Raw genomic sequence first — 12,500 nt, 5'->3', positions numbered from 1 at the left:
CTGAAAAAAGTTATAAAGTTAAACTTGAAGGTGAATTCACCTGGAAAAAAAGGTTCACACATAATTTTTCAGTTGAAGCAAGAAATGACAATCTGAGTTGGAGATTTGTTTCTATGAGATTTTTAGCAGAGGTTGAGATCAAGACAAGATAATAAAACAGACATGAAATCTGAGAATTTTATGAGTTGTTGCAGGAAGCTCATACAATGATTGTATTAGCAAATGGTTGAGAAGTTTATTTCTTCATCTGGAGGTCAGCTTGATTCCACAATGTGACATCTTTGGCAAATGTCTTTTACCATAGCTTTAAGTCAACTGGTATCTTGTGAGAGAAAATGGGTAGTCAGAAATTGTATAGAAGCCCATTGAAGGGATTGCAGCTGTAATTCAAAGAGCTAACCACGTCACACTTTTATGATTTTTGGCTGAGAATTACATAAAAAGTACATATGTGCATGTGATGTGGAGCCACCTTATATGCTAATCCAGTGAGCTTGGAAGTTTCAGTTGATTGAACAACTGAAAAATTATGGCCAGAAATTCTGACTTTGGTCCATTTAGTGAGAAGATGACATTCACATGTGGCAAAAGTACTTGAAATGTGAGAGGGGTAATTCCAATTGGTATTCAAAGCAGGGCCTCAAGGCTGTTGACTAAGGACCAAAACAATACAGGGATTTCTTACACAGGAACAAAGTTTCTAGTAGAAACAAGAAAGGAAGTGAGAGTACAAGGCATTCATGCTTTCCTCTCAAAATTCAATGAGCTGACGCTGTGTGGAGGATTCTACCTCAACTTTGTGCCACTTCACTCAGTTGAGATAACAAACAGAATAAAGTAAGTAAAACTTGATCTGAAGTAATGAAATCCAAAAGTGTTCTGGTGATGCCACAAGAGCTGATTAATGGCTGCTGATTAATGGTTTGAAGATAAACAATCTGTAAAGCAGTAGGGAAATAGTTTGGTCAACCAATCTTGTACAGCCAGACAGTATTAAGTGAACTCAGAAAACCAAATATGGCCTTAAGTATTTATTGTACTACTTGCTTTTATTAAGTAAACCAAACAGACTGGATTAAAGAGTTGGCTTTGTTGGATTACTCTGATAATATCTGATTTAAAATATACACAATGCTGAATCGTTATAGAAGTCACAAAATCATAAACACAAGGATTTCATTGATCAGAGCAACTCTATTCAAAGGGCAAACTGTACAAATGGAACAGATATAAGGAGCACGACAACACATATTAGTGAGACATACCTCACCATAAAAGGGACTTGAGATGAAAACTGGGGAGATCAGAGGTAAGCTGAGAAAGTTACTGGGCACTGGATAATGATGGGTGCAGGAAAAGGTAGCTGCTCTGTTATAGATATTTGATGAAAATGAATGAGAAAATGGTGTTGGGTGGGAAAATGCTATGAAGTTAACAGTTGAAGGCAACTTTGATAAAGGAACACCAAGGAAGGCACGGAACAAATGTTGAGGCTGGATTTAAGTATATTTAATTTCACACCACAGATAATAGGAAGATTGAGAGAGAGAGAGAAAAAATATAGCAAAACTTGTCAACCCATACCAAGAGTAAAAAACAGACCATTATTATTATTATTATTGTTATTATTATCATTATTATTATTGAAGGTGGCAAACTAGCAGAATCATTTGCATGCAGGGCAAAATGCTTAGCAGCATTTTGTCCAGGTTTACATTCTGAGTTCAAATTCTACCAATGTTGACTTTGTCTTTTATCCTTACAGGGTCGATAAAATAAGTACCTGTTGAACACTAGGGTCAATGTAATTGGCTCATCCCCTCCCCCAAAATTGCTGGCCTTGTACCAAAATTTGAAACCATTATTATACTACTACTACTACTACTACTACAATATGAGAGTAATGTAACTAGAACATCATAAGTTATGCAAAAGAGAAAGAAATAATGAGAACCAGCTTATGCAACAGCAGTGAAAGATATAGAGCAAAATGGCCTTTAAGAGATTTTGTTATTCCTGATTATAAACCCATGTTGAACCAAGATCATAACAGTTGCTGTGCCATCGTTCCCTTTTGCCTAGAATATGATTTGTTCAAAGATATATCTGATAACAGTTGTTGCCTTTTTCAATGTTATAATGGGAGTCATACACCTAGAACTCTTTTTGAACTTTCAAAGATATTATTTTCTTTATAAAATCATAATCAAAACTCATCAAAAATCTTTTCAGGCAGGGAAACTACTTGAGAAAATTTTCTCTATTTTGAAAAGATATATTTCACATATATTTCATTTGTACACTCATTGAATATAAATACACATCATAGAGCGAAGAAACTAGTTGCTTATTATGAGGCAACAGAACACGATTCTTAAGTTACTTGTAATATTCGTTTTGTCATTAATCATCTGTCATCTTACACTGATGCACTTAGAAATTCAAGGATAAAACTAATGAAGTCAAATTCATTTCATTTTGAATTCAAGTGTTGTAATATTATGTTCCCCAACTACACAAGAAATTTTACTATAATTAAGACGATCAAATTTATAGTTGCAATACTTCTGCACTAGAGAATGATGATTTTGAGGACTATTCTTCAGTTTGATTATTACCTATTTCTCATGGACATCTTGGACTCCAATATTTCAAGCACCGTATTAACAGTACCTTTGTTCTTTTGGCCTTTCTAATATAAAAGTGTCTCTACAGCCCCCCAAAAAATTTACAACACTTTTTCTTTTTAAATCAGCTACACATTACAACAATAAAATGTTTTGTAACAATGAAATTTGCTTTGATGACATGGCTAAAGTAGTAGTAGAGGTGGTGGTGGTAGTAGGTAGCAGATATTAAGATGTGGTGTTAATTTTTCTTCAATAGAGAAACGTTTCTTCAGTCTAAGAAGTTGGTAATCTGCAACAAACATGGCAGTCAACGAAGTATGAAGAATAAGGACCCATACGAAACAAACCACAACCAAGAAAATTAATGGAAAAGTTTTAGGCTTTGCATAACAACATCTAGAAAAGTTTTTTCCATATACAAGAACATACGCCATTCCTTAATTGGAATGTAATAGATTAAAACTGGCTTCATTATGTCAAGAGTAAATAATCAAGAACTTGATAGGGGGGACCCATGCTGGTTTGAGGACTGCATTTGATAATGAAAATAGGTCAACAATTGAAAAATACTTCCTTAGTGAAACAGAGGGTGGCATAACATTGAAATATTAATATAAAATCAGATATTTTTAGTGAACATACATATTTAGCTTGTACTTGTCTAGTAGGTGACTTGGTCTACGACTATTGAAACCAGAGCAATTAAATCATGGAAAAGCCTTTCTTGTCTTTTATAATGCACAAAATAATTAAATTCACTTTAAATTTATTTCATAAGAGGCCAACATTTTCATCATACAACTGTGACCTAGTCACCGACACAGTCGCATTGCAACTACGTAAAGATGATAATGAGGTTAAATTACATGGTTTTCTTTCTTAGTCTAGGAAAACAAAGCTAAACCCGGCTTGTCTCAATGTTTTTTACAGCTTCATTGGAAATCCTTTGCTCTACTTTTTACAGCAGGGTCAAAAATGTGTGTTTACTAAAAACTGCCCCCCCCCCCACACTCTCCCTATCTCTCCTTTTTCCATCAGCACTGCCACCAAGTTAGCCAGGTGGAGAGAGTTGCTAAAACATCAGTGTAACAAAGCAAAACTTGTGAAAGTCTGCTTGAACTCAATGTCACAACAGTACAGAAGGACGAGCAAGCTGCAAGTCCACTGAATGATATATCTGTGCTTTGGAACCATAATGAAGGCAGCCACTCTATGAGGCCACTTCAGATAAAAACCTAATAGTCAAGCCAATATAATTTTTGTTCTGCAACCATTTATAAAACCTAATGATTTTAGTAGCATGGAGTGTTTCAAACAAAGTAGCAAGGTGTTGTGAAAACTAAATTTTCCATTTATTATGCACAGGTATTGCATTATTAATGCAGAAGGTCCCCTTGTGTTGAGCTTAAATATCTTAGAGATCATATTCTCATATATTTTTTGTAGTCTTCAAATTTTTCTAAAGAATGTGTTTTTATGGGTGCATGCATTTTATGGTAACCACCAGCCATATAATACCTAAAGATGATACATTTTGGGTAGTACATGGCTGGGGGTGGTAGATTTTGGATAAAACATAGCTGGTGGTTACCTAAAAATGCATGCACACACACATTATCAACTTTATGTATGTAAACCCGCAAAATAATGAAAATAGGAAAAAGAGCTTGTGAGACTTGATTTCGCAGATTTGGCCAGGTAAAAGTTGCAAGGGAAGGGAGCAGAGTTCAAGCCACCATCAAATGGCTGCTACAAGGGATGTATATCTAATTGGCTGTTGGGACATAAGAAGCTTGATTGACAATGAAGTATCTGCTGAAAGAAAAAAACTTATTTCCCTTGCATGGAATTTGCTTAAGTACACAACGGATACTGTGGCCTTATTTGAAACCCATTTTACTGGCATGGGTCAATATTCTGAAACAAGAGGTGACAACACTATTTTTTGATGTGGAAAAGACAATTAGGAGAGAGTGTTTAGAGTTAGTTTTGCTGTTAAGAAAATATTAATCCAATATTTTACTGAATAATTAATTACCTGGCTTAAATTATGGATCTGTGTCTATACTTCTGTCTTTTGGTCACTCAGTAACATTGATCAGTATGATTGTGATGATGATGATAAAAATCTTTTTTTATGAGCAACTAAAAAGCATTATTGAGGAATTTTCAGCTGGAGATAAAGTAATAATTTCAGAGAGACAATAATTCAGAAATTGGTAAAAATTTTGAAATATGAATGATGTTTAGGGCATCATGAAACGAAACAATAAAAGTTAAAACTTCAATGGTTTACTTATGCCACAACAAGTGTGCTCAGAATTGAATTTTATTGTAGCATTTTCTTTGGCCAGAAACCGATTTACAAAAGGAACTCAGATTCCAAGAAATGACAATGATTGATTATGTTCAAACTAGAAAAGATTTGAATGATGTGAGAGGATGTCTTGGTTTTAAGAAGTACAGTATTTGAAGAGATCACATTGCATAACCTAAACACAAGTTCAAAATTAGAAAAGATGTTCAATGTTTCAAAAGGTTTGATGTTGAAAAGCTAAAGAAAAATATGTCAGGCAAAGGGATTAAAGAAAGGATTTAATTTATTGGTAGATACCACTAAATGGGATGATTTCAAAGACCAAGGTTAACCAAATTTCAAAAGCAGTAACAGAGTTGCAAAATCCAAAAGTAAAGCTTGATTTGACAATAAAAAGCATAAAACAAACAAACCCATAGCTGTCACACTTGCAAAATTGTAGACTGAGGTGGATAAATACATCACTCGTATGAAAGAGAAAGGAAATGCAAAGTGCCGACTCTATAGAGAAGAACTATGTTCTGAGACAATGCAAACTTCATCTGGAAAGTTAAGAAATACTGGCAACTGATAGGGTGTCTGAAGAGAAAACACACTCAAAACGTCCGTCCATACATTTTGAACAGAACTGCATCAAAGATGCAAAGCTGAAAGGAAATACAAGGAACGGTAACTCCATTGATATCAATCCTAACATCAAATGTTCAACTTGTAACTAATTTTCTCTATCTTAAGCCGATCTTGTTAATCACTTGAGGCTATATGAATAAAAGCTATCAATTAATAAATCTTGGCTACCTGAAAGTATGGAAATCACATAATAAAATGTCTTTTTACTGGGAGTCGAAAAAGACACACGTCTGTAGAGAATGCCAAATGTTATGATTCTGCATGGCATTTAACTGAAAACAGCTGTGTATGTGATGGTCGCAGCAAACACCGAAGATCATCAGCTCAGCTAAAAGGACACCATCTTAGCTTTGCAGCTTATCAACATGTAATGGTCATACACATTTTGAAGTCAACTGCCATCAGTTGCATGTGTGTGTGTGTGTGTTGTGTGTGTGTGTGTTGTGTGTGTTGTGTTGTGTGTGTTGTGTGTGTGTATGTGTGTGTGTTGTGTCTGTGTGTGAGAGAGAGAGAGAGTGTGTGTGTGTGTTAACAGTCCCATTTATAATGGGAAAAACCACAATAAAGATAAAATTAGGTCAAGTGCCCAGACACTGGTATCCTAAGACCTGGGGTGGCACTTAAAATGAATGGCTCTTGACTGTGGATTCATGACCAAAAGTGGATGTGATGAACTGATAAATCCAATTCCCATTCCAGTCAAAGTTAAAAGTTTGTATAAAATGCAGAAAGTGGGAGGTGCCCATCTGATGCAAAAAAAAACCTTTTCTTGCGAGTAAAGACTGGTTTGAGGGGGTCAAGAGGCACCTGAATTGACACAACATTAAAATGGGCAGCCAAACTGGCCAGTGCTGCAACCAATTATCAAAGAGGAGCTGAAGAAAAATCATCAGTGAAGGAGGTTAAATATCAGAACAAAAAAAAAAGAAGAAAAAAAGAGTACAACACAGATAAAAACCAGGAATTTTCTCAAAGAACATATCTTCCAGGAACTTTATTTCTACCGAAATAAAACCAGCACCAGATTTAAAGGTTTCCAAAAGTCAGTTGATGCTTCTTGTGCAAGGAAATGCTACAGGTGATATGAAATGAAAGACCCTGCTTGCGTGTCACTTCAAAAATCCAAGAGCTTTCAAGGGTTATAGTAAATTTGATGTAATTGTCATTCAGCATTCAAATAAGGATTGGCAAGAAATCTTTTTCAAGACAAGTTAACGAGCATTTTTTGCCTCTAGTAGAAAGGTGCAGTATCAGCTACAATATTTCCAATGAAGCATTCATCTTTCTAGAACAATGCACTCCACTGAACCCAAAAGAAATTTTTCTGATAAAGTTTGTGAAATAGATTCCCAAGAATATAATATTGCTCCAGTCAACAGGTCAAAGCATGAGAGCTAACGACAAGGCATATTATCTGAAAATAACTTTGAAACAACATGTATAAGTAACTGATGAGGAGGATAAGTCTACAGTTAAAGATTTCTGGAAGAAGAAGTCCATCATAGATGCAGTGAATAACACAGACAAGTTATGAGAAATCCTAAGCTACAGTATAATGACCAGACTCTATCCATGATTCCAACTGTTTTGTCATCACCAGTAAGTCTAAAACAAGTTCAGCAAGTCGTGCTGACACTGGCATATGACAGCTTGAAGAATTGATCAATAACCAAGCAATGGAGTTGCTAGGTTCCCACTGAGAAAGTTTTCCTAATGAGGTGTCAATAATGCGAGAACCAGAGCAGGCCAAGAAGAGAATACAAAAGCTACAAAGCTACACTCATTCCACTTCAAGCTGACAGTCAAGAATAAACGGTTGGAACTTACAGAAGAAAGTTTGCTAGTCTCTGCAGAGAATGGTTCTGGTTACAAACATAACAGACAAAAATTACAAAAGGAGTTCATAATAAACTCAGTTCTTGGATTGAATTTTGCAAAGACATAGAATGCCTGAAGCCAATACTCTACAGTCCTTCTTCCAGCAGCAGGCACCCCTTCATGCACCAGTTCCCACCACATGGCCATCACCATCATTTATGTACTACAGATGTATTACTGCAATGTTACTATATTATTTATTTCTCTTCAAATGTTTTCACAGATCCATGCTTTATGCAGCATGCATTTCAAAAGTAATATTTTCAGCAGAATGCAGATCAATTTAGGATATGGAAACCAATGGCAAAATACACTTCATATGAGGAAATCTCATGTTATGGAGGATATTCAGGAGTGAGGAAGGCCTCTTTTGCTTCCCCCTTCTCTCTCTCTCTCTGTGAGAGAGAGAGAGAGAGAGAGAGAGAACGACAGAGAGAGTGTATTTGTGTGTGTGTGTGTGTGTAATAGGAAAAGTGCTCAGGAGAATCCTCCTCTGCAGAATAAAATATCAAAATGAAGAAATGTGGGAGAGGGTAAGTTTTATTTCAGACTTGAGAGAAGATGGCTATGCCACACTACAATTTTAGAGTCAGATGAATAATTATAAAAGCAAAACATCAAGCTAATTTCTCTTCCACTTTATTGATTCAGAAGCTGCTTCCGACACGATCTGGTGGAAGGTCCCATGGAAACTGATGACAGTTATAAGTACAGACACGAAGACAGAGCAAATTATAGAGGGAAACAGCAGAGGTGCAATGACCCTGGACAGCTGAATGGATTGTTCTGAAGTACTGAGTACATCTAAGACAAGAATTGCCAGCTGTCCCCCCAGCCATTCTAAAATCTTCTAGAAAGTTGTCACTAAAGAACTGAATGACTTCAATGAAAGTCTGGCACTCATTGAATCCTCTCTCTCCATAGTTAGGTGGATGAAACAAACCTAACACCCATGATATTTGACAAATTAAAGATATCCACAAAACAGAAACAAAACATGAAGAAAAAAGAAGCATGAAAATAAATGGCACCAATTTTAAGATTCTTTGACTTATTGGAGAAATTATCAGGTTGTATGGTTCAACAGTAGAACACATTACAGTGTTTGCTTTCTGTGAGTATCATACGAAATGGATTAGAAGACATGAAGAAATGGATCTCATTAGCAGATCCACTGTTTACAACATTAAGAAAGGCTTCTGGAACAGAAAACCTTTGATTCTATTTCCTCAATTGCCACCCACAGCTCAGAGATATGCACTGTAAAAATCTGAAGGTAGAGGGAGAAATTTTGGAACAGAGTAACTTTGGTCTATGCTTGGGATATGAATGAGACAGCCAAGAGAATACTTGTCTATCAAAGAGCTTTTCACATGACATGCATCATTACTGAGATAAATAGGAGGAAACTGTAATCGTTCAACCGTGTAATAAGAAAGCTATCCAATAACAATATAGTGCAGGCATTCAGCCAAGACATTCCAAACACAAGACTAATGGCACTAAGAGACCTAAAAAATGGATTGCTCAGATTCATGAAGATACAGAGTGGCAAGTGACACCGGAAAGCCTTGCATTCATTCACTCACAGACTAGATGGATGAAGAGGGGAACAGATGAGGCAGAAGAAGAACCAGAATGGATGAAAAAAGTGTGGAAGGGTAAAAGAGGTGAGAAAATGGTGGCTTCTAATAGAGGAGGAGAAATGTTGAAAGTGAATGATGGATCTAAATAACAGGTGGCACAGTGGCACGGGGGAGTACAGAAGGAATAAGGCTAGATGGAGAGTAAGCACTATATGATGATCCCTTAAACATATGCTTTGACATGGAATGGGGCAAAGATTATGAAACTGAGGGAGAGAGGTATTGAGTGCATCTATTTCTATATAAATGAATAGAGAGAAAGATGGACAGACAGACAGGCATAATGGTTGTGGCACTAAGAATTTTGCTTAAGAACTACATAGTATGGTGTTTGGTTCAAGTGTATGGACACTGCCAACTGGTATCTTCTACAAGAGCTCCAGGCTGACCAATATCATGAGAGTGAAATTGATAGATGTAAACTGAAGAAACTCATCGTGTGCATGTGTGTGTTGGTTCATGTTTACCCTCCTCTTCACATGCATTTGCTGACAGCAAACAATGACCTCACCTTTCATAGAGACAGTGTCGTTAGCTTGCAGTCCATGTTGAATGCATGTCTGGTTTCCCAACTAGTTGCACAATTTCGTAGCAAAACACTCTCCAGTCATACAAATGATTGTTTGTTTCCAAGTCTCCCACGTAAACATGGCTGTTCATTGTTTGATAATATTCTGACTAATATATGTAAATTTATATTGCGGGCTCCTCAGTATATTGAGGGTTTCTGTGTCTGATAGGTATTTATATTTTTTTGAATTTTAATTATTTCTGTGGGAGGTTTTGGAACATAACACTCGCGATAGTTGAGGGATTACTGTATATATATATATATATATATATATATATATATACTACAACACATTTTAATACTCATGTGCATTTTCAACATCCCACAAACCAACTCCCCTACATTCTTTCCTGTGAGGGAATACACTTTTTCTCCCTGTATGTGTATGTGACATCACACACACACGTATATACACATGTATGTATCTCAACTTTGATCTTATTTCATGAAAGATACAACAACACAAGAATTATGCAGAATTGGATTACAGTGCTGGGACATGTAATATTCTTAATTAATTGTCAATTTAAATAGAATAATTCCTTAAGCCATTTGACCAACCCAAGTTTTAAAGTGACCTAAATTAGAACAGTTCATCAGATTTTGATGTTAATCCATATTCCAAACACCTGCCTAACAATTACAAAGGTGTTTTACAAAATGTTTCTTTCTTTCCAAAAATTAATTGAAACAAAAGTACTGAATTCCAACCAAAATACAGAAACGAAAGTGTTAAGGTAATAAAGTAGAAGGAAACTTGACCAGACTCTGTAGACTTGTAAAATAAATGATTAATGAGATAGAAAGGAAACCAAGTTCAACAGACATTGTCAAGAATTATCTTCTGGTGATTTAAAGAATTCCGTCATGCATCAAAACAAACTTATAGGTTGCTATGTCATTTTATGAATAATATGTCACAGCAATATGCAGAAACAAGGAAGGACTCACATCAGTGAATACATCTTTCTACTTTTACCAAACTACAAGTTGGTAGCAATTTGTTTGAACACAGTTTAACCCTTGCTTTACAACAAACAACATTATACAACCAAAGCTGGAATGGAAGGCTTAAAATAAGATCTTATAAAATTCAAACACGTTAGGTCGACATCAAAGTTATATTCATCATCAATTTATGAGATCAGATAAAAACAGCAGAAAAAAAGCAAACTAACTGAAACTAGAAGCTTTGGTAATGAAAATTAAAATTGTAAAATAAAACAATATTTTTACAAAGTAATGATAATTTCTGGTGCCAATACTTTTCCTAAGAGCCAAGCAATATAGTAAAATGAACTCAAGCCCCGGCACAAGATGCTTGTTGTATGCCAGGTTCATATTTCTTGACAGTTTTCTTTATCTATTTTTAGTTAATGGGTCTGGAGGGAAACACAGTGTGCATGGCCCCTTCTGGCAATTCCAAGACCAGTGATGTTTCATTTGAACTGTTGCAAGGACCAATATTCTGCGGAGAAAAGACTGAGTGGTTGACGTGTGGTTAGGTGTTGGGTACAACAAGGGAGAGATGAGTGAATCAAGAGTGCCTGAGTGTTGAAGGTAATGAGACCAGATAGCTGCAAGGAGCTGAGGCCATAGCAGTTGTGGCAGAAAAGATGGAAGAACAAACAGCAAACCTGCAAAACCCATATTAATCGCTTACATAAAGGAAACCATTTGAGTTCATGAGAAGAATGGAATCCTTACAATGAACATAATCCTCTGTAGGATATCCACTATCATAATCCAAGTTACCTAAAGATTAAAAACTTTGTTTCTCAGGGTAGATTACCAAGTTAATGTCACATGCTCTACATTCACTACTATTTAAAATTGCTGCAAAGAGATTACAAGGAAGCAGCACCACTTTCATTAAATGTTCTTTTTCCCAAACCAGTTCATGTTTGCCAAGTACAACCACGATTTCTGTTCCCTTAACAAATGTATAACCCCAAACTTTAAGCAGTCCCTGTTTTATTTATTCCATTCAGTCCAGTAGATGCTCTGCAACCAGTAAACTTAAGGATCAAGGACAGCAACCAGTAAACTTAAGGATCAAGGACAAGAATATTGTCCCAAATTTTGTCTTCAGCCAAATTTATTTTACTTGTCTTGGTTTTTCTGTTTTCTTCAGCAAATATCTTCGCCAAATCTTTGGCTGCAGCAAATAATTTCAGAAAATGAGCCAAAGAATGGGCGGCAAAAAGGATGGCATCACAAGATTCTGCAATCTACTAAAACCAGATTCTAAATACTGGCAAATTATGCATTGATACAACTAATTACTATATCAACTCCTAACTACAATGGTATGACAACAACAAAAAACAAACACAACTCCAGTTCTCTCCAACATTTCTATCAGTCTTCTTCATGTCTGACATATGCAGGATGTCTGGGAACTTGAGTAGGGAAGGAGAAACGAGAATCTGTAACGAAGTTGTGATGATTGATTTGTAAGTGGAGCTAATAGCTTCAACTGGAATGAAAACCGAGTTACAAATGCTATTTGCTGTAGAGCAGAGCTTACCATTAAACTGTATTATTTGCTGTAGAGCAGAGCTTACCATTAAACTGTATTATTTGCTGTAGAGCAGAGCTTACCATTAAACTGTATTATTTGCTGTAGAGCAGAGCTTACCATTAAACTGTATTATTTGCTGTAGAGCAGAGCTTACCATTAAACTGTATTATTGCTGTAGAGCAGAGCTTACCATTAAACTGTATTATTTGCTGTAGAGCAGAGCTTACCATTAAACTGTATTATTTGCTGTAGAGCAGAGCTTACCATTAAACTGTATTATTTGCTGTAGAGCAGAGCTTACCAT

The 12,500-nt window shown here is 35.9% G+C and overlaps 1 protein-coding gene across 8 annotated transcripts in view; it reads right to left on the bottom strand.

The window, feature by feature from the left end:
- LOC115216435 overlaps positions 1-12,500 on the bottom strand; it is a 469,531-nt gene that overhangs the window by 41,942 nt on the left and 415,089 nt on the right. The gene's annotated exons all lie outside the window — the stretch shown is intronic.

The sequence above is a fragment of the Octopus sinensis genome, linkage group LG10, assembly GCF_006345805.1.
Source record: "Octopus sinensis linkage group LG10, ASM634580v1, whole genome shotgun sequence".
In the NCBI taxonomy this organism is placed as follows: domain Eukaryota; kingdom Metazoa; phylum Mollusca; class Cephalopoda; order Octopoda; family Octopodidae; genus Octopus; species Octopus sinensis.
The sequence above is the reverse complement of the archived record's forward strand: the minus strand, read 5'-3'. Positions and strand labels throughout refer to the sequence as shown.